The 23,204-nt window shown below is 43.2% G+C and overlaps 1 long non-coding RNA gene across 2 annotated transcripts in view; it reads right to left on the minus strand.

Annotated features, from left to right (window-relative positions):
• Positions 1–989: 989 nt before the first annotated feature.
• LOC140916159 (uncharacterized) overlaps positions 990–23,204 on the minus strand; it is a 157,630-nt gene continuing 135,415 nt past the window's right edge. For both annotated transcript variants that reach the window (XR_012160445.1, XR_012160444.1), the window contains exon 3: positions 990–2,328. This is a non-coding gene — a long non-coding RNA (uncharacterized lncRNA). The remainder of the gene's footprint in view (positions 2,329–23,204) is intronic.

Below are 23,204 nucleotides of genomic sequence, written 5' to 3' on the forward strand. Positions count from 1 at the left end.
CAGGTATGATTTTTAAAACTAAATAAAGTTGTTAAATAAGGATTTGTTAAATTGAGATTAGTTTTTGCAGTAAATTAGATGCAGAAGTCCAAATGCAAAACAAAGACAATGAAGAATTCTCTGACTCCTTGTGATATCTCAAGTACTGTGCAATGTACCAAAATTATTGTGCAGTTATAATGGGTTCTTCTCTCATACTGGTTATCAAAATACTAGCACAGTAAGTAAAAGAAAAGCATCAATAAGCCTAAACCAATGGACTTTTTTTTTGTTAACATAAAGTCTTTTTAAATTCCAAGATAGAAATAAAGGAACACCAGCTCTTTCAATTTGTGTTCCAAAAGAGAATGCCTCTGACCGGAGAAAACAAAATTATATGGCAAGTTGCTGTGCTCAGCATCAGCTGTGTTTGTTACATCATTTATTAGTCCTGGGGGAATTCAGTGCCAAAACGTTAAAAATTCTGCCACAATATTTCAAAATTCTGCATTTTTATTTATCAAAATTACACAATATAATCACCCCTAATATAATCAGTTTCAGTTATTTTGGTAATTATTTCAAAATACCTGTCAGCAAGTATGTCTACAACAATACAGACGTCAAAAAAGACCCAGGAAATGTTATTTGACAAAGATTCCTTACTAGGCATATTAATACAGATCTTTGAGTAATAATTCATTTAAACTGCAATACAGAAATGTATTTCCGACCCCCCTCAAAAGCAGTGCAAAGGCTTGAGGGAGTCAGGGGTAATGGAGGAGCTGAGGGAGAGGGAAGTAATTGCTGGTAAGGGGCCTGGGAGTGAACCTGGAGGGTGTGGGTGGGAGAAGTATGGAACAGGATTATTTGGAGGGAAGGGATTGTTAGGGAGTTAGAGAGCCTCCCCCATGCCGATGTTGGTAACCCCTAGCCTCTTTCTGAGTCAGGCACACCTGCCCTGTTCTTATGTGTTCTTGCAGCCCCACTCAGCCATCCACACTGCTCCTGTCCCCATGTGGCCCTGCATCCCCTCCCCATCTCCATGTGGCCCTGCACCCCAACTCCCCATTCAGCCAGGCATAGCTTCCCCTGTCCCCGTGTGGCCCTACACCCCCACTCTCATTCAACCCTGGCTGAATGTTGTCACCCTACTAGCTCCTGTGTCCTAGCCCTAGTCTGTCCCCCCCAACTAGTCTTTCTGAATTTCCATCTGTGAGACTCCCTAGCAGCCCTGTGCCCCACTCTGTCTCTCCCCTAACCCAATTCTGTGCCTCCTCACCTGGCCCTGCAGGTAGGGTGCTGTGAGGAAGGCAGCCTCTGCCCCCTCCCTTTCTGCAGCTGGCTGCTCTGGCCCATGGCTGAAAGGTGTAAATGCAGCATCCCTTCCCTTCTGCATTAGAATCAATTATTTTGTCGGGTGGGGGGGGGATCCACAAGGGATATTAATTCTGTGCTTGTGCAGTGGTGCAGAATTCCTCCAGGAGTAATGAAAGCTGACGTTTTCAAATTTGGAAGACGGTCGGCTATTTATGACCAAAACATGGCAAAGTCAATTTCAACTGACTGTAGAATGCTTTGCATCACGTTGGGTGCCACCTTCCTGGTATTCAAAGCAAACTCCTCTGCTGAAATGTCACTGAAGACAGGAATTGAAGTGTCATCCTTCTTGACATAAGACATCATAGGAAATCTTCTGGGGTTAAAAATCCTTATGGATTTCAGGAACTTAATTGCAGGCTGCCCACTCTCAGTATCATTGATGTACTTCTTCAGCTGAATTGTCAACAGCTGAATGAAACAGGTGCACCAACTTTCTATTTTGATCAGTTGTTACATTATTGACATCTTCTGCCTGAGAAACCTTTGAGTGGTTTCCACTGAAAACTGAGTATGTGTCTCAAGGAAAAACAGTAGGTCTTCCATATTCTCAAAAGCAAAGAGAGTGCACTGTCTCTGGCTTTCAAATGTAGCCATTAGGTCAATGATTGGCTTGCACATTTCACTGATAAAATACAATGCAATCTTCAGCATTAAACGTTAGGTTTCATCTGACAGCACTTTTTCAAGTTCTTGCAATGAATGTGGCAAAGAGTGGTCCCCCACACTCATTTCTTCTTCAACAAACCCATGATAATATTGAAAGTGCTTTTCATGGTACTCTATATTCTTTTCATGGTCTCTATATTCTTGCAGAGGGTTGTTTAATTATGAGCCATTTTCTATTAAACTGTCTTACTTTCCATTACATTATGAGGATACCACTGTTTAAATACTTTTTGTGAAAAATTCTTTCAATTTTATATTTCTCAAACAAAGATTTGAGATCAAGTAAGTTTGTTTCTTGAACTGTTGAGAAAAAACAGACGTGAACATTAAAGCAATTGAACTGGATTTTTGTATTCTGCCTTAAAAAGCTAAGTGAAGAAACCATGTTGTTTTAAGAGGAAAGGTTGGTTTCAAAACTGGGAGAATAAATGGGTAATTTTGTTCGTTCTCTCAGGCAGCATTTGTAATTTCAGTCATTTACTTTCAAAAGGAGAAAACATTACCATGAAAAACTGGGTAGAGTCTAACCCACATGGCTATACTTCCTGGACGCTTGCTTCACTGTGCGTGTGCAGTGTTTAGCTAAGGCAACAAGGACCTTTCAAATAATGGGACAAGAGTAAAAGAGTTATAGAATGGCTGGCTAATTTTCTCAGACCCTCATTTTTTTCACCCCCTGCCAATTACTTTATAAACAAAAAGTTTAAATATCCATGTTAATTACATTTATTAGTCCTTGCTCCAGCAGTTTCCGCTGATGATCAGATTTGTTCTAGGCAGCTGCTGCAGATGCTCCAAGCTATACATTATTAATGGGTAGCAAGGTTATTTTACTCTAGATAGAAGGACTTTCTGGGACACACCGTTCACCAAAGGTGTTAATTCATATTTTATTGAGGTGATTATCAAAGCAGAACCCTTTTGCCTGCCTACCCATAACATTTGAAGATATAGCAAAACAGGTGATTTACACAGAGATTTATATGAGTGCTGTGTGAAACTCAGTGGTTTCCATTCACAGGGGCTTGTGCAGATTAGAGATGGATCCAAACCAAAGCTCTTGATCTAATCTAGGTTCAGCCCCAAATTTGCAGCTATATGCTCTCTGTATAATGGACTGATTCTGAACATCATAAACTCTGTGGAAATAGGCCCAGATTCTCCTCTGCATTAAGAGAGTTTAGCTGGTCATAAGAGGCTCACCTCCGCATAAGGGGATTCTTGGATCCTTAACAGCTCCTGTGACAACCCCTCCAAGCTGGGCATGGCTGTGAAAAATGGGCATAGGTAGGTACAGCCTTTTGACCCCACAAAACCCATCTGCCTAAGACCGTCTCAAGAAGGAGGGTCTAGTTCAATGAGCAGTATAACCAAATTCCAAATGTTGATAAATCATGAGACAGGCTTCAAAATTCTGAGCATGGCTAAAAATGAATAGATTTTGTTTAAAATAAGAATGTATCCTCACAATAGCCCTGTGAGGCAGGGAAATGCTATTATCCCTCTTTACACATGGAGTACTAGTCACAAAGGGTATGTCTACACAGCAATGTGATCCTGAGCTCAAGCCTATCCAGCCTTGTGTCCACACACCAACTGTGCTAACCTAGGGTTCGGACCTACTATCCCAGGACCCTGCAGGATCCAAGCCCATGGTAAGCTGGGACCTAGGGTCTGAGCTCTATTGCTTTCCTGTGTGCAAGCAGCCCCTCCTTGACTTGGGTCCTGGAAGTCCTTCAGATGTATCCATCCCAGAGTTCCTGCTCTCAGAGGAGCAGCACTTCAGCCAGCCAGCACAGAGGCCAGAGGCACCATTACTGCCTGGGCAAGCATGCTCCCAGTTCCTGCTCCTGCTCTCTTGTGCCTAGAACTGGGAGCAAAACTGAAAGGTGGGAGGAGGCTCCTGGCTGCTGGATTATTGGGGGTCATCCTTCCCCCCACTGTGCTGAGCTGGGAGCCCTGCCACTCTCCCTCCCTACAGAACAACCGCTTGTTCCCTGCTCTTCTCTCTGGCCCTTGCTCCCAGGCCCTCCCTGGGTTGCATGTGCAGCACCTGGGCAACGTCCACTGTGAGGGTGGTGAGTGGGAACCAGTCCCCAAACTTCTTTACAGCCTCCTGGGGATCCCTTATCCCTGCCTCTCAGTGAAGTGCCCCCCCACAGGGCTTAGTGGGCAGTGTGCTCCAGTACTCCCCAGGTATCCCTTATCCCTGCTTCCTAGGGTGTAGCAGGGGCAGGGGAGAGGGATCTCCAGGGTGGTTGTGTGGGGTGCTGGACCACACTGCCCCCCAAACCCTGGGGATGCACTTCACTGCTCCACAGCCAACAGCAGCCGGGCTGGGGTGTGTGTGTGTTTTTCCTCTGAAACCTATATTTCATGTCAAACTTCACAACAGACAGACAAAAATAAATAAAAACCCAGCCAAACAAAAACACCTTCACTGAACATCCCGTTTTAAAAATTAAGAATGGCAAAGTTTCATTTTAATGGTTTGACAGCCCTGGAGACTAATGTGCTAATTATTCCCAGAACAGGTGCACATAGGCATTTTCCTGCCAATGTGACTCAGCCTAGAGGTGGACAACCCAAGTATCAGATTAGATGGTAGTTCAGTGTAAAGCCTGCTCAAGCTGCAGTCATTCTACTGAGACAGACAGGAGCTAACTATGCAGCTTATATGCTCATGTGCTCCTTAGGGGCACCTGAGACCTATCAATAGCATGGTCAGAACTAGGAAACAGGGAAGGCAATAGAGTTTTCCCACAGTGCAACAACATTTGTTGGGCTAGAGTGTCAACACTGGAGTGGGGTGGGGGGGCATTACGCATGATGGGCTGGGGTTACTAGGGTCTGTGCACTGCAGCGTGGATACCAGAACATTAGGTTCAAGCACAGGTGAGAAAATCCTTAACCTACTGTTACAATGCAGTGATTCAAGTCCTACTAACCCTAGGCTTATATTGCTGTGTAGACATACCCAAAGAAGCTAAGCAACTTGCCCAAGGTCACACAGGAAACTTGTGGCAAAGCAGAGAATTGGACTTAAGTCCCCTTAACTGCTGAACTATCCTTCTTCTTCTTTATATCCTTCTGATATAAACTAGTGCAACCCCACTGAATTCAGTAGATTTTGAGCTAAAGTCTCTGCTGGCATAAATGTCCTTTGATGATAATTAAAATTGCTTTCTCAGCAATGTCTAATCAAATGAAATGTTTTCCCCCCAAAATTCTCAGTGTTTCATGAAGCACATGGAAACATTTGGAAAGGTCCAGAATAATTTACATCAAGAGTCTCCCAGTCCTAATAAACACATTTTCCAAGATTTCCCAGAATAACAGAATGAATGGATAGTTTGTTCTTGTCTCATGGATATTCAGGCTAAAAGAAGGAGTTTTCAAACTAAGGATAATGAAGAATTAACAAATCACTGACGAAGTGTTTGAAGGGAGCATACTAAACTGGAATTATTCATGTAAAACTGCAGAAAAATGTTGTGGCTCCAACAGGCAATTTGTCCTGATGTGCTGCTGTTAGAAGAAAAATGGTTTGTTTCCAAAAGATGCAGCCTAATTCTTCTCTGCAGCTGGGTGTCACTGACTAATGAAAATATATTGGCACAATGCTTGCAGGTTATTGTTCCATGTAACTGCAGTTCTTCACTATGTATTTGTAACCAGGCCATGACTGAAAGCAATATGAATGAGCTCAGCTATACATATATTCAAAATATATCATGCTATATTTATTGGAAACAAAGTCTGACAAGATCATGTTTATACCTGGAGTAAATAATGGAATGTGCATGTGTACTGGCAGTGTGAACAGCAAAGAAATTACAAATCTTAAATATTTATATAGTAAAATGAAATGCAACTATTAATGCTTCCAGGAAAGCATGCAGTGCAATGCTATAGACAGACATGAAGAACAGAGATATTCCAAAACTCTAACAGGCTAATTTATCATTTTTACAGAATGGCTCCATGTCTGGTTTGCAGACAGTGTCTCAAGGAAATTAGACTAAGAATGAATAAGAATTGTGGTCAGGCCTGACAACAAAAAATGCATCTTACTAACTGCTGGGTAAGTAGATACTTGAAAAATAGATGTTGTGAGTAACTCATTTTTTTCTGGATTATTGTTTTATTTACTTTGATTTAAACATAATAAATACTCATATTTTATAGAATGTTCTACAACATTGTACGAATGGTTCTGAAAAAGATCATTTATTGTTTTCTTTTTGTTAATGCAATTCTTGGAAAATATATCATTTTACCTCGTAGTCTTTGGGGAAGGGCTAAGTCATAAATACAACTATCTCATTATATGGCTAATGGAGGTTAATCCTGATAGCTTTTTTCTTTGTTATTATTATGGGGAGAAATCCTGAAGACCTTAAACCAATTAGAGATTTGCCAGAGTAAGGAATCAGTGAAAACTGAGGAAGGATGCTGGATTTGGTCCCATAAATAAAATCATAACACTTGCCATTTACACGTAAGCTAAACCAATAAATGAATCTTACATCTGTGTATAAAATGTCATTTTATGCCCAACATGAAATGCCCAACATGAATGGGGTCCCTCAGCAAAGTTCCTTCTGGAGACTCCACTTTCTTTACCAGTTTAGAATGGCCTACACTTTAGGAGTGAAACTACGGCCCCATTTAAGCAAAATTCTCATTAACTTCAATAGGGCCAGGATTTCACTCTGCATCCCCAGTCCCAAAGTTTGATGAAGAAATACTGGTTTCTGGCCCGTGATGAACAGAGCATACTCTGCTATTACACTACTAACCTTAAAGGTAATGTCTTAGGCAGCTGCTTATGTTAGTTCTGAGTAGCTGCTGTAAAATGAAAAAGCTTACAAAACACAACAAAACTTAATGGAAGCCTTCCCCATGTGCCAAATACAAGTTGTACCTACTTTCATTACTTTGTCTCACCCCATCTTGCTTTCACTCCATTCAGCTAGGTTTTTCCAGTCAGGAGTATTCTAAAAGCTAGGGAAAAGAAAAAGGAGCCCTACAGATTTCAAAAGCCTTTGTAAAGCCAGGTTAACAAAATGGCGACCATGCCAAATCACCAGAGCAGTAGCAACCCTCAACAAGTTAAGGTAAAGAGAGGCAAAAGCCAACTCACTGAAAAAGATGATGAAAGGACAATATTCTGAGGGTGATTTCACAGGTGTATAAACTTGGCCTGGGGAAACCCTTAAACTATAGCTATTGGAATAAAGAGCAGTTTTGAATAATTTTGGGGTCAACAAGAAAATAAGTCTATGTTCTGATCCAGCATTCAGTAATTTGCAATAGCTGTGCTAATACTGTAGCCCTGGTCAGCAGAAACATACAAATGAAAGGTTACAGGGATAATGGACAAAACGAGTTATTATTTATATCAACATGCAGTCAGGTAAAGAGGATTTAGGGCCAAATCCTTTCCTTGTGCCCAGTCTGAGCAACTGGACCAGATATGATGGAACTCTGCATGAGCAAGTCAGAAGAATTATCCTCCTTGCCCCATCTGCTGGAACTTCTCTGCAGCTGTTTTTCCCCTCAGAGTAGGTGTGACAGATGCAATGCCCTCAGCGCACTCCCTCTACATATGAGAAGAAAGATTAAAGAACCCGCCCCTCTTCCCCCTTTTTCCCAAGTCCCACCCTCACCTACACAGAGGCTGGGCTCTGTACTGAACACTTTGTGTGTGGCCTCACCAAGTTCGACTCATTGCTTCTGCACAACAGAATTGAACCAGTTCCATTGTGGGTGGAACCTTCCCTATAGTGGAGGTGGGGACCAGGCATGTCCTTTAAGGCTGATAAAACTATGAATGAACACTAAAGAAAATTAACCCAACAAAACACAAATTGCCCATAATGATGTCCTGAGTGTTGACTAATACATCTTCCATTATTGTTTACACCAACAGAAGCTGGCCCAATAAAAGGTATTACCTCACCCACCTTGTCTCGCTAATATCCTGGGGACAACACAGCTACAACAACACGGCTAAATAACTTTGGGAGCACACATAAAGTAACTGTATGAACAGTGCACAAGATGGCTTCCAGGAAACTGGTAGCATATGGAATCTTTTTGTTGTAGTAAAAACCTAACTAACATTGGTTATTTGGTCTCTTAAATATATTTCATAACAAACCAAAGTGTGGTCAAGCACTTAATTATTCATGAGGAAACTACATACTGTATCACTTTAACAAACAGGCTTGAAAGGACATGATTAGGGTATAACTTGCTTGTGTTGAAGGACATAAGGCCAAAGGCAAAGCAACTTTAGCTTCTTCTTTTTAAAAAAAAAAACAAACACATTCATATCGGTTGTGCATTATCATCTACATCTTTTGCATTGAACAATGTATTCAGAATAGTCTTTTAATCTTTTTCATTATTTACTCTAAAAATAGTTAAAAAAAGAGAAGGACAGAGTGGTGAAATGAACCTTTTCTGCTTACACACTTTTCCATTTTATACATTTGGCAAAACACAACTGTTATAATGCCATGTTAGCTCAGTACTAGCAACAGATCCTTGCCTGAGATTACTGGAGAGTGAAGTCTACTGTTCTTCAGAAGAGATAAAACATGGATTGTCTCAAGGCATGCTCCCCAACCTGTCCTTCCAATGTGCCCCAATGATGATCTAACACGCAAGGGTAGCTTAGACTTTTAATTCAATACTTAACTTCTTTTCTGAGTCCACTAACAAGGGGTACCAACTGTGACTGTGTTTTTTGTGATATGGGCACTTCTCTGTAAGGAAATGGATTGACACTGCCAATGTATTTCTCATCATTCACCAAACAGCTATTAGGGCCAACAAGTGACTAATATTGATTTTGTGCATCTCAACTTTTGGGTACCCAGCTTGGGACACCTTAAAGGGGGCCTGATTTTCAGAAAGCAGAGTAAACAGCATTTTCTGAAAACAAGGCCCCTTTAAGGTATATTGAGTTAGGCACCCAAAATTCCTTGTCACTTCTGAAAATGTAAGCCTAAATGATTAGGGGTGCCAGTCAGATCCAACCAGTGACCTAGAGGCTTTGTAGTCCATTACCAAGCTCCTGAGCCAGCCAGTCCCCAGACGTGATTTTGTCTGGTTATAACTGTGCCATTAAATGGCATCATGTTTTCAAGTGTAAATCTGAATGCTTTGAATCTACATTTTTCTTATTGGTGCACAGAAATGCTAGTGTTGAATAACTATTGGGCTGCTTCTCTGTGGTACAGGATGCACAGATTCTAAGTCAAATCCCCTTTATTGAGGGTTATTAAGAGGTTTGTATTTTGCCTGAACTGCATACTTCTGCATCTTTACTTATGAACACAGTGATAACCTGTTCTGATTTATACGAATGAGTGAAGGCTGTTTACAGTCAGACACATGGCCCTATTTAAAAGGGAAGATAATATTTCTCTGTTTCCTCCTCACAGCTGTTGTGAAGTATTAGTAGCTTTGCAGTATTTGTGATCAGAGAATGGCTGAACCAAAGATCCAGATCAAAGCACCTCTAAAGTTTGGCGAGTTTGAAATCCGGATCCTGCTTATAGGCATTTTACAATTTGGATCCCTCTACTGAGTATACTGTAATTCTCAGAGCTGAGAGTCACTTTGCAACACTACTAGGAACAAGCAGAGGATTCAGAGGACTTGGCGGTTTGTTTATGGTGCTATGCTATTTACTTATCACCAAGTCTCATTAATTGTTTCCATCATACTTGAGGGCTTAAGTTTTGTCCTTTAACCTAAGCAAATGGAAATGGTACAGGAGATGGAAAATTCATTTGCATGCTGCATGCTCTTCATCTCTAAGCAGCTCTCTAGGGGACACGGTGCGATGGAACACTCTAGTGAATTGTTGTGCTCAATTGTCTGAATCACTTAGAAGTATTACTACCCTTCTGGAGGATTCATGGCCTGCCTGGGGAATTAATTTACATTCCACTGAATTTATTTTAAAAAGACACTCTCCTCCTGAAGACATGTATAGACGTGGTGAAGCGTCAGTTGTATACCTACCTACAGCGAGAAACAGAAAAGCCTGAAACTTCCCTCTGGGCTGAATATACCCCTTCATAAGCTTACCTCACTCTAAGCTTCATTCTTCCACTGAAAAAGATGGAATAAATTATCTACAAGACAAAATGTAAGGAAATAATACAAAATATGGGCAATGGTGGAGCTCAAGACAACATTAATGGTCTCCTCCCTGGGCTGAACTCCCTGCTGTCCTTCTTTTTATCACTATCAAAGCAGCAGTACCCAAGGGTGTGAAACCTATGGCCTCCTTGGTTGCTGAAGTACCACTAAAAGTCCTGAGATTTTTAGTGGCAGCCCTGAGAGCTTGAGAAATGTCCAAAAAAGAAATGGGGCAGTCAATTTGATGTCAAAAGTCAGCTGTTAGGCAAATATGTCTCAGGGCCCCTTTCAGGGGAGGATGTTGGGCAGTGGCATCCACTGAGTTTGGTTGACAATCCCATAAAGCCCTCTTTTCTGGGGTCAGGTCGCCTTCAAGAGAGCACGCATGGAGGGTACCTCCTCCATGATTGGTGGAACTGGAATCAGAGGGCCAATGTTCCCTGGAGGGCCTATTATTAACAGAACAGTAGTGGAACAGAGAATGTGGGGAGTCTGGCTGGAAGCAGCTCAGCCATATGAGCTCAGGGTTTAATGAAGTTTCACTGGTTCAACTTAACCTGCATTTGGCCTCACACTTTGAGCTGTGAGTTCTCTGCCATGCAGTAGCTGGCAGTGTGAGCCACGGAGCTCAGTCTGAAGCCATTCCAGTGCCCTGGATTTTGCAGCACAAACTCAGCTCAGCAATGGATCTGGTAGAAGGCATTTGAGCTGTACACAGACCTGGCCATACAGGAGGACGACAACCGCAGGAAAGTAAAACTGTTACTTTACCTTATTGGGAAACAAGGCAGAGAGGCCTGCAGCACTCTGAAGCTCACCAGCACTTCAAACCTCACAGCAGTCCTAGGAGCCCTGGGGACCTATTGCACCCCAGAGCAGAACAAAACTGTGGAGCCGTTTGACTAGAGAGGATAAATTTTTGACTAGAGAGGATAAACCTCCTGTGTTATTGCCTTATGGACACTGGCTGCTACAGGCAATTTTGGGGACTTGACAGGACTTCCTGATTATGGCGGGATAGGCTGTAACAATTCGGAGCAGCTGCTTGTGGAAAGCAATCTCACATCAGACATGGGATGTGCAATGGAAACCTCAAGAGAAAGGAAGAAAGCACTACGATACACAGCATGCCCAGAAGTATATGCGGTGAGACAACAGCGAAGGAGAGAGGTGACCAGGAGTCCCTACCTGTAATGAGAAGCATTTACTGTGGGAGACAGCATGAATGGATAAAGGAGAAATGCCCTGCACTAGGACAACATTGCAAGGAATGTGGCAAGTTGAACCATTTTAGCAGTGTGTGCAAGAGCACAGGAAGGTCCGAGAAAGATTCAGTCAGACTTATACAAGAGAGGAAGAGCACATCAAATAGAGTGATGACATGATGATTCTCTCCAAGAGCATGTCATGTTCAGGCAGTCAGGATGTGTTATTTCTTGACTTTAGCAAAGCTTCTGATACGGTCTCCCGAAGTATTCTTGCCAGCAAGTTAAAGAAGTATGGGCTGGATGAATGGACTATAAGGTGGATAGAAAGCTGGCTAGATTGTCGGGCTCAACGGGTAGTGGTCAATGGCTCCATGTCTAGTTGGCAGCCGGTATCAGAGTGCCCCAAGGGTTGGTCCTGTGGCCGGTTTTGTTCAAAATCTTCATTATGATCTGGAAGATGGAGTGGATTGCACCCTCAGCAAGTCTGCAGATGACACTAAACTGGGAGGAATGGTAGATACGTTGGAGGGTAGGGATAGGATACAGAGGGACCTGGACAAATTAGAGAATTGGGCCAAAAGAAATCTGATGAGGTTCAACAACGACAAGTGCAGAGTCCTGCACTTGAGACGGAAGAATCCCTTGCACTGCTACAGACTAGGGACCAAATGGCTAGGCAGCAGTTCTGCAGAAAAAGAATAGGGGTTACAGTGGATGAGAAGCTGGATATGAGTCAACAGTGTGCCCTTGTTGCCAAGAAGACTAACGGCATTTTGGGCTGTATAAGTAGGAGTATTGCCAGCAGATCGAGGGACATGATCATTCCCCTCTATTCGGGAGGACTGGTGAGGTCTCATCTGGAGTACTGTGTCCAGTTTTGGACCCCACACTACAAGAAGGGTGTGGAAAAATTGGAAAGAGCCCAGCGGAGGGAAACAAAAATGATTAGGGGGCTGGAGCACATGACTTATGAGGAGAGGCTGAGGGAACTGGGATTATTTAGTCTGCAGAAGAGAAGAATGAGGGGGGATTTGATAGCTGCTTTCAACTACCTGAAAGGGGGTTCCAAAGTGGATGGATCTAGGCTGTTCTCAGTGGTAGCAGATGACAGAACAAGGAGTAATGGTCTCAAGTTGCAGTGGGGGAGGTTTAGGTTGGATATTAGGAAAAACTTTTTCCACTAGGAAGGTGATGAAGCACTGGAATGGGTTACTTAGGGAGATGGTGGAATCTCCTTCCTTAGAGGTTTTTAAGGTCAGGCTTGACAAAACCCTGGCTGGGATAATTTAGTTGGGGATTTGTCCTGTTTTGAGCAGGGGGTTGGATTAGATGACCTCCTGAGGTCCCTTCCAACCCTAATATTCTATGATTCTATGATAGGAAAGCAACAAGGGACAATATCAACCTCCATGCATGCAACAATGTTAACAGGAATATGCCCTCTGTCATTTTAGCTAGATAATGGGGCCTCATGTAATGTGATTCCTTAGGGTGAATTGAATTTGAAAACAGCTATTACAAAGACCCGGCACAATCTAATAATGTACAATGAGAGCATAATGCAGTTCATAGCAAAATATGATCTCATAGTAACTAATCCAAAAAATAATAGATGGTACCAACTGAAGTTTGTGGCAGTGGATGGTTAGCACCACAGACCCCTGTTGGGGAATACAACCATACAAGCCATGGATTTGTCAGGATGCAGCCTCAGAATTTCATAGCTGTAATGCAAGAAGCAAAAGGGGGAGTCCCATGGATAATGGAGACAATTTTAAAGGTGTATGGGGTTGGTTTCAAAGGCAATGATGCCTCAAAGGAAAGCTGTGACTGGAAGTAGACCTGACAGTGGAATCTGTGTGCTTACCACAAAGGAAAATTCCAGTGGTATGATGTAATGCAAGGAGCTCAAAATTCTGCAGAGTAGGGCTTTGATATCAACCGTAGAGGCCAGTACAGCCTGGGTAAGCAGCACTGTGGTGGTAAAGAAGCCATCAGGCAAATTACACATCTACATAGACCCAAAGCAACTGTAAAAATGTCACTAGTCACCACCCATAATTTATGACATCTTGCTAGCACTTTCCAAGGCCAGAATCTTCATGATTTCTGATGTGAGGAATGGGTTTTGGAACATAAGCCTGGATAAAGAGTCCAGCATGCTGATGGCCTTTGCAACACTATTTGGTCACGACAGATGGCTGTACATGCCAATGGGCATAAGCCCAGCACCAAAGATGTTTAGAGAAGATTCTCCCAAGTATTGGAAGGACTGCCTGGGGTTAAAATAATTGCAGATGATATCCTCATGGTAGGTGAAGGGAGTCATGATACCGAAGCCGAATGAGACCATGACAGAAAACTACAAGATTCCTACAGCAATGGACAGACAGGAACACAAATCTCAACCCAGAAAATATGTGACTCAAACAGCATAGGTGATGTACATTGGGACATCTGCTCACAGCAGAGGGACTGAAAGCAGATCCCAACAAGATCAAGGCAGTCAGAGACACATCAGCTCCAGTGGATGTGAAAAGGGTGTATTACTTCATAGGAATCATAAATTTTCTGTCAAGTTCTGTCCATACCTGCTTGGAAAAGCAGAACCTAGACTGCAGCTCACATGGCAGGATGCTGAGTGGGACTGGGCAGGGCCCCAACAACAAGCATTTGACATATTGAAACAAAGGATAACGGATGCCTCTGTCCAGAAGCACTACCAGCCGAGAGAGACGCTCACACTCCAGTATGATGCATTGTAGAAAGGACTGGGTGTAGCTCTTTTTCAGGAGCAGCCTGTTGTTTATGCCAGCAGAGCCCTGTCAGAGACAGAACAGGGGAATGTCGAAATAGAAAAAAAGAGCTTCTGGATCTGGTATTCGGAGTGGAGCAAATTCCATCAGCACACATATGGCCACCTTGGTATAGTGCAATCAGGCCACAGACACTTAGAGACAATGATAGCAAAGCCCCTTCTTAGGGCTTCAAAGAGATTGCAGTGCTTGCTGATGCACCTCCAGTGCTACTAAGCAAAGATCAGATATTGTCCAGGACAAGTACTAATTAGTTGACGCCCTGTGCCGGGCTGTATACTCAACACCAACAGGTTGGGGGAAGGGGATCAGGACATAGTGCAGCATGTTAATGGATTCGATCTCCGAGTTTCAACAGAAAAGCTGACGGAAACCAAATAGGCTATGAAAAATGACAGCCAAGTAGGGGCAGTCAAGAGAGTGATACTAGCAGAGTGGCCAGAAGACAAAAGCCAAGTACCGATAGGAGCAGAACCATATTTTCAAATTAAATATGAGCTGAATGTGCAGGATGGAATCAGATTTCAAGACCAGAGAGCTGTTGTCCTGCCTTATTACATAAGGATGTCACGCAAAAACAATATATGTTTCACACTGGGGCATTGACATCTGTCTTAGACAGGCTTGAGAGGATGTTTGTCAGCTGGGAATGAATACATAGCTCCTTTCCTTGATAGACGGATTAGACATCTGACAGGCATGTGCTAACCACCAGCAGAAAGAGACTTACTGCATAAGCTGGACACCAATCCATGGGAAGAAGTTGGGGAGCAGACTTATTTACCTTTAGTGAAATAGTACTTGACTGGAAAATAGTATGTGGACTACTATTCAATTTTGTGGGAGATCAATGCCCTGCTTGATACAAGAAGGAAGTAATGGATTGGCAAATTGAAGGTCCACTTTGTGAGGTACGGCATTCCAGACACTATTCACTGACAATAGAGTCCAGTTTGCCTCAGATGAATTGAAGGAATTTGCACGCAAGCAGGAGTTTGACCACCACACCTCCTCCCCAGCATACCCACAGAGTAACGGTAAGGTGGAATCAGCTGTGAAAACAGTAAGAGACCGGTTTCAGAGTAACAGCCGTGTTAGTCTGTATTCGCAAAAAGAAAAGGAGTACTTGTGGCACCTTAGAGACTAACCAATTTATTTGAGCATGAGCTTTCGTGAGCTACAGCTCACTTCATCGGATGCATACTGTGGAAACTGCAGCAGACTTTATTATACACACAGAGAGAATATGAAACAATACCTCCTCCACCCCACTGTCCTGCTGGTAATAGCTTATCTAAAGTGATCATCAGGTTGGGCCATTTCCAGCACAAATCCAGGTTTTCTCACCCTCCACCCCCCCACACAAATTCACTCTTCTGCTGGTGATAGCCCATCCAAAGTGACAACTCTTTACACAATGTGCATGATAATAAAGTTGGGCCATTTCCTGCACAAATCCAGGTTCTCTCACCCCCTCACCCCCCTCCCAAAAACCACACACACAAACTCACTATCCTGCTGGTAATAGCTCATCCAAAGTGACCATTCTCCCTACAATGTGCATGATAATCAAAGTGGGCCATTTCCAGCACAAATCCAGGTTTTCTCACACCCCCCCCCACACCCCATACACACACAAACTCACTCTCCTGCTGACCGTTACACATGGCTACTTCTTCTGGTTCAGACCCCTTATTAGTGTTTTTGACACACAGGAATACCCCATCATAGGAGTGCCAAAACAGTTCAGCACAGCCACGGATGGGATGAAGGACACAGTGAGAGGAGACCTGCTGTAGTCAGAAGGCTGGAGACTCCGCTGACAAAATAGCCAACAATCAGAGATAACAGGCACTATAATACAACAGGTCAGCCCAGGACCTACCAGCACTGGAGACAGCACTCCTGTGAGGATCCAGCCATTAGACAGACACCAGAAGGAGAGGTCTACAGGAGTCAGGAGGAACGCATAGCCATAAAAAGAGAATACGCAAGAGGGACAAGTGATCCAAACAAACAGGAAGCACTTATGAACCAGCAGACACAACACAAGAGAAAGCCTGCAGAGATCGTCATAGAACAGAAAGATGGAGAACAATTTGGAGGCCAACCCCACTATTCTAAAACAAAATAGAATGATACCTATTCTATCCAGCCAGAGGTATGTCACTTTGAAACAGTCTCTCAAAATTCTACACACCCACTTGTCCTCGCAATTATTTTTTTCCTTTGATTGACAAACAGAATATTTTTAATTTCTTCATTATAATTGTTATTAATATAAAGGGGAGATGAGTAGATTTTGTGCCAGTACTTGTACATTTGCAAGACTGTTTTAAAATATAGTACCAGATGAAATGTCATGCAGTGTTTGAGATTATTCACAGTTAGGGATAGTTATTGTCTTTTGAAATTGCAGAGAGCTGGCCCAAAATAAATGCGTAGTTTTTCTGCAAAAAAACATTACAAAAAAGTATTGGGGCAAGATAATGTCTGACAGAGATGAAATGGTATAGCTATGACTGACTGTGAGTCATTCATTCCTTGGGATCTCTCAGCTCTTTACGAAATGGTAGAAAGCCAGAAGATAGGATTGAATGTTACCTTTTGCATATTTGACTTAGCTGAGAGATGTGAAACACCCTCTCCCTCACCACACTGCTACTGACCTTTAGGCCGACTGGGCAAAAAAGGTTCAGACCTTTGGCACATGTCTGCTTCTCTACAGGCAGAGTGGGGTGTGCCGGCCTCCTCACTGCCCAACCACCATATCTTTGGGCAAGCCAGTGAGGAGAGGTTCCTGGCCTCCTGCTGCTGTCACTGCAACTCTATGGGCATTTTTGGACTCGCTACTCTCCCTGCTGGCAGCCCCTCCTGCTGTTCCTTAGGGGTGTTTTGTTTATAAAGTGTGAAGCTTAATGAAGTTTAAATTGAACAGGTCAAACTTTATTAAACCTTTGGCACTGCTCTGTCCATGTGGTTGAGTTGTTTCCAGCCTTACTCGCTGTGTTGCCCGTTCCACTGGTGATCCATGTGTAACAGTCCCTTCAGGGAACATGGACAATCTGACTAGGGGGGAGGGATAGCTCAGTGGTTTGAGCATTGGCCTGCTAAACCCAGGGTTGTGAGTTCAATCCTTGAGGGGGCCATTTAGGGATCTGGGGCAGAAATTGGGGATTGGTCCTACTTTGAGCAGGGGGTTGGACTAGATGACCTCCTGAGGTCCCTTCCAACCTTGATATTCTAGGACTCCAGTTCCACTGATCATGATCCATCTTTGCTATTTTAAAAACATTTTAATATAAATATTAATACAAATAATTGATAGCCAGACTCTCACCCTGTGTCCCTTTGGCCAGAGGTTGCTAGTACACAGCTGCGTTGGAGTCTTGTCTTTACCACAGACTCGGCTGGTTACATAACCTTTGAGATAGTTTGATCTCCTCAACAGGTGACCACACTGGGAGAAACCTATCTCTGTCTCACATCATCTGACGCATTGTCTAGACCGGGAATAAGACTGCCTTGCTCCGGGGTGTGAATTTTCCACGCTGCTGAGCAAGTTAGTTATACCTATATAAGTTCCTAGTATAGACCCAGGCTAGAGCATATAGGGACGATTTTCAAAATATTTAGGTATCTAAAGATGCAGATAGGCACCTAGGTGCTTCTGAAAATCCCACTGAATGTCTAACTCCCATGGGAGTTGAAATAATTCAAATCAATGAGAGTTAGCAACTAGATGCTATTGGAAGATCCCACAAGGTGCCTATCTACATATATAGGCACCTAAATATCTTTAAAAATCTGGCCCTTAGGAGCTGTTGTGGGGCTTGTAGACCCCATCACTCTTAGGAGAGGGGGGAAGGGAGTTATAGCCGAATGGCTAAGTCCAAATGACCACCCTAAGTGCCAGGGCAGTATGGCCTAATGGCTGGAGTCAAAAAGGTGGCCATCCCTTGCGGGGCCGTGGGACCTAGTGGCAAGAGGGGGAAGTGGGCCTCCACCCAGGGGTGGGTGGCAGCCGGGATAGGAGGACCCAGACCCTCACTGCTCCACCAGGTCCCAATCCCAGGCCCTGATAGCGGCAAATGGATTTGCCACTAGGTCAGCAGGGATCCACAAAGGGATCCCAGTTCCACAAAGGGATCAATGTCTAGTTCCCCTAGGCTATTTTCTACCCTGTTTTCCAGTGCTGCCATCCACAGGCCTCCTGGGCCTCTGGCCTTTGGGGTCTGGGGCTCTGGAAAGCTGGCTTTTGGGATCTGGGGCTCTGGCACATGGCTTTTGGGGTCTGGGGTCTGGCAGCTCCTGGGAGAGAGCCTTCAATGTGTGTTCTCCTTCCTTGGAGGTCAAGGCAAACTGAGCTGGGCTGCTCCCTTTTATACTGAAGCTCCAGCATAGCTTCCTCTGCCCACAATATGGGGTTATCCCCTTCTTGTCCAGTGCAGGGCTGGTAAGCCCCCTCACAGGAGCCTAAGTCCCATTGTCTTTCAATGAGACAGGCTCCTAAATGCCTAAGTGCCTTTTGAAAATGTGATATACACTCCTAAGTCACATAGGTGCTTTTGAAAATGTTATCCAGGGCTCATTCTCCCATGGCCCTGTGCCATCATGATACTTCAATGAGGAACAAACTGGTGAGACTCCCTTCTTTAGGTCAGACATAAACATACTTCAAATAATGATATTCCCATATAGTAAGATATTCGCTGTAATACCAGATAAGAAAATTTCTAAGGATTTCAGTATGGGTCTAATGCTCTTCTCACTGTATACTAAATCCATCCCATTGAAGCCAGTGAATAACTTCGGTCAGTCATGAAATCAATGAGGTTGCACCAGTGTAACTGAAAACAGATTTGGAATCAATGAGGAACTATGTATTTATTTATTTATAAAAACTAGAATGTGGCATCTTAAATTAACCCAATGCTAAGAGCTAGCCTCAGATATTGCGTGAAATTAACTGTTGATTGAATGGTGGAAGCATGCCTCTGCAAGGCACTCCCACAGTCAGATCTACAAAATAAAATCGTAACTAATGAAACAGGAAACAACTTGGTAGAAATTTGGCAACCCATGGTATATCCAGACCAGCTGAAAAATTCTTTTCTAACTATGACATTCTTTTTCTTAGTTTTCAGAATTGCTTCAGCTAATCAATTATTTATCTTGTGTACTTTGAACACAAACTATCTGTTCTAAATCTCTACATTGCAAGTGTTTCAGATGATCCTATTTGCTATTTTATATTAATCTGTTCCTGCATCTCCTTCATATCCCAGTCTTCAGCCCTCTCTGGCTCAGAGAGCCAGCAGGCACCTGCCTCTGTTACTCTCAGCCTTCAGCCTTTTCCAGTCCTCTCTGGCCTCCCATTACCTGCCTTCCACTTTCAGCAGCCTGGTCTGGCTCCACTCTCACTGCTCCCCACATCAGGGTCATCCCCTCCCTGAAGCTCTCAGCCCAGCTCTGCGCTTCTTCTGAGCAGTCTCTCCCCATTTAGGACTGTGGACTCATAATTCTGAATTCTCTCTCCCTATAGGCTGTCTCATTTACAACTCTCAAGGGAAGCCCTATCCTCCTCATTACACCAAACTAGGAAGCACCTGGACTGGAGCAGGAGAACTGGGCATGGTTTCATTTAAGGGGACAGTTCCACTGTTACACATTTCTACGAATAATGGCAGGTGCTCCATATGGAATGAACAGAACAGGTAATCATCAAGTGATCCATTCCCTGTCACCCATACCCAGCTTCTGGCAAACAGAGGCTATGGACACCATCCCTGCTCATCCTGGCTAATAGCCATTGATGGACCTATCCTCCATGAATTTATCTAGTTCTTTTTTGAACCTTGTTATAGTCTTGGCCTTCACAACATCCTCTGGCAAAGAGTTCCACAGGTTGATTGTGTGCTGTGTGAAAAAATACTTCCTTTTGTTTGTTTTAAACCTGTTGCCTATTAAGTTCATTTGTTGCCCCTAGTTCTTGTGTTATGAGAAGGCATAAATAACACTTCCTTATTTACTTTCTCCGCACCAGTCATGACTTTATAGACTTCTATCATATCCCTCCCCCTTATTTGTCTCTTTTACAAGCTGAAAAGTCCCAGTCTTATTAATCTCTCCTCATATGGATGCCGTTCCATGCCCCTAATCATTTTTGTTGCCCTTTTCTGAACCTTTTCCAGTTCCAATACATCTTTTTTAAGATGAGGCAACCACATCTGCCATGCAGTATTCAAGATGTGGATGTACCATGGGTTTGTAAAGAGGCAATGTGATATTTTCTGTCTTATTGTCTATGCCTTTCTTAATGATTTCCAACATTCTGTTCACTTTTTTGAGTGCCACTTCACATTGAATGGATGTTTTCAGAGAACTATCCACAATGACTCCAACAGCTCTTTCTTGAGTGGTAATAGCTAATTTAGACCCCATCATTTTATATGTATAGTTGGGATTATGTTTTCCAATGTGCATTACTTTACATTTATCAACATTGAATTTCATCTTCCATTTTGTTGCCCAGTCACCCAGTTTTGTGAGATCCTTTTTGTGAGCTCTTCGCAGTCTGCTTAGGACTTAACTATCTTGTGCAGTTTTGTATCATCTGCAAATTTTACTCCTTTTTCCAGATCATTTATGAATATGTTGAATAGGACTGGTCCCAGTACAGACCCTGGAGGACACCACTCTCTCCATTCTGAAAACTGACCATTTATTCCTACCCTTTTTTCCTATCTTTTAACCAGTTACCGATCCATGAGAGAAACTTCCCTCTTTTCCCATGACAGCTTAGTTTGCTTAAGAGCCTTTGGTGAGCGACCTTGTCAAAGGCTTTCTGAAAATCTAAGTACACTGTATCCACTGGTTCCCACTTGGCCACATGCTTGTGGACCCCTCTGTCATAAATATAAAGGGAAGGGTAAACCCCTTTGAAATCCCTCCTGGCCAGGGGAAAGCTCCTCTCACCTGTAAAGGGTTAAGAAGCTAAAGGTAACCTCGCTGGCACCTGACCAAAATGACCAATGAGGAGACAAGATACTTTCAAAAGCTGGGAGGAGGGAGAGAAACAAAGGGTCTGTGTCTGTCTGTAGTCGTCTTGGCCAGGGACAGAACAGGAATGGAGTCTTAGAACTTTTAGTAAGTAATCTAGCTAGGTATGTGTTAGATTATGATTTCTTTAAATGGCTGAGAAAAGAATTGTGCTGAATAGAATAACTATTTCTGTCTGTGTATCTTTTTTGTAACTTAAGGTTTTGCCTAGAGGGGTTCTCTATGTTTTTGAATCTAATTACCCTGTAAGATATCTACCATCCTGATTTTACAGGGGGGATTTCTTTATTTCTATTTACTTCTATTTTTTATTAAAAGTCTTCTTGTAAAACACTGAATGCTTTTTCATTGTTCTCAGATCCAAGGGTTTGGGTCTGTGGTCACCTATGCAAATTGGTGAGGCTTTTTATCCAACATCTCCCAGGAAAAGGGGGCTGCAAGTGTTGGGAGGATTGTTCAGTGTTCTTAAGATCCAAGGGTCTGGATCTGTAGTCACCTAAGCAAATTGGTGAGGCTTTTTACCAAACCTTGTCCAGGAAGTGGGGTGCAAGGTTTTGGGAAGTATTTTGGGGGGAAGGACGCGTCCAAACAGCTCTTCCCCAGTAACCAGTATTAGTTTGGTGGTGGTAGCGGCCAGTCCAAGGTGTAATATTTTGTACCTTGGGGAAGTTTTGACCTAAGCTGGTAAAGATAAGCTTAAGAGGTTTTTCATGCAGGTCCCCACATCTGTACCCTAGAGTTCAGAGTGGGGGAGGAACCGTGACATGGTGGCACAGTGGTGGGATTAACCTGAAATCATTTTGAGATCCAGTTGAGATTTTTTGAACTAGAAGTACAGATTTTAAAAAGGAATTTTTAGGAAGTCCAGGAAGCAGCTTTGAAACTGAAAGCAGCTTGGTTTCTCTCTGCTTTGTGGCCAAGCAGAGACAAAAGGGGATTATCTTGTGAATTGCAGGTTTTCTTTGCCTGGAGGCAGGGTACTTAACTCCTGCAGGGAAATTCACAGTCTTCCAACCCAGAGGTTTTTTTTTTTTCTTTTCTTCCTAAAAGTAAATAGGGGGTGTGTGCTCTACCCATTTGCCTGGAGACAAAAGTGGCAGGGTTTTTTTTAGGATTTTGATTTTTTTTTTGTTTTACAAGGAGCACAGGTTTGAAAAGAAAATTTTTTTTTCTTTGGGCTGGGTAAGCAGGTTTCCAAGTAGTTGGAGGTTTTTTGCTTTAATTTGGGCCCAGAGCAGAGACAAGGGAATTGTCTTTTTCTGTAGGCTGACAATCACTATCAGAGAATAGGTATTCTATTCCAGCACAGCAAAATTTTACAGCCAAGTTTTGTTTGTTTATTTCTAAACCTCGGGTGTAAAGTTAGTTAAAAACAGAGAGGTTAGAATGGCCAAATCCTCGGCTCGACTACAGCTGGAATTAGCCAAATTTCAGGCTGAGGAAAAACAAAGGGAACATGAAAGACAGATAGAACTCATGCGGCTGGAGGAGGAGGTACAGGAGGCTGCCCACAAGAGGGAAATGGAGGCAAGGAAGCATGTGGAGGAGATGGAGAGGATAAAGGCCCAGCAGAATATACCAACAAACCCTAGCAATCCTTCTCCAGGTACCACTTCCCATCCCAGAAAGTTCCCCACCTACAAGGCAGGTGATGATACTGAGGCCTTCTTAGAAAACTTCGAAAGGGCCTGCCTTGGGTACAACATCTCTACTGACCAATACATGGTAGAGCTGAGGCCGCAGCTCAGTGGACCCTTAGCTGAGGTGGCAGCTGAAATGCCTAAAGAACATATGAACAAGTATGAACTGTTTAAATCCAAGGCGAGAGTCAGAATGGGGATAACACCCGAGCAGTCTCGTCGGAGGTTCCGAGCCCTAAGGTGGAAACCAGACATGTCATTTACCCGACATGCCTACCACATTGTGA

The sequence above is a fragment of the Lepidochelys kempii genome, chromosome 1 (assembly GCF_965140265.1).
Source record: "Lepidochelys kempii isolate rLepKem1 chromosome 1, rLepKem1.hap2, whole genome shotgun sequence".
Lineage (NCBI taxonomy): Eukaryota > Metazoa > Chordata > Testudines > Cheloniidae > Lepidochelys > Lepidochelys kempii.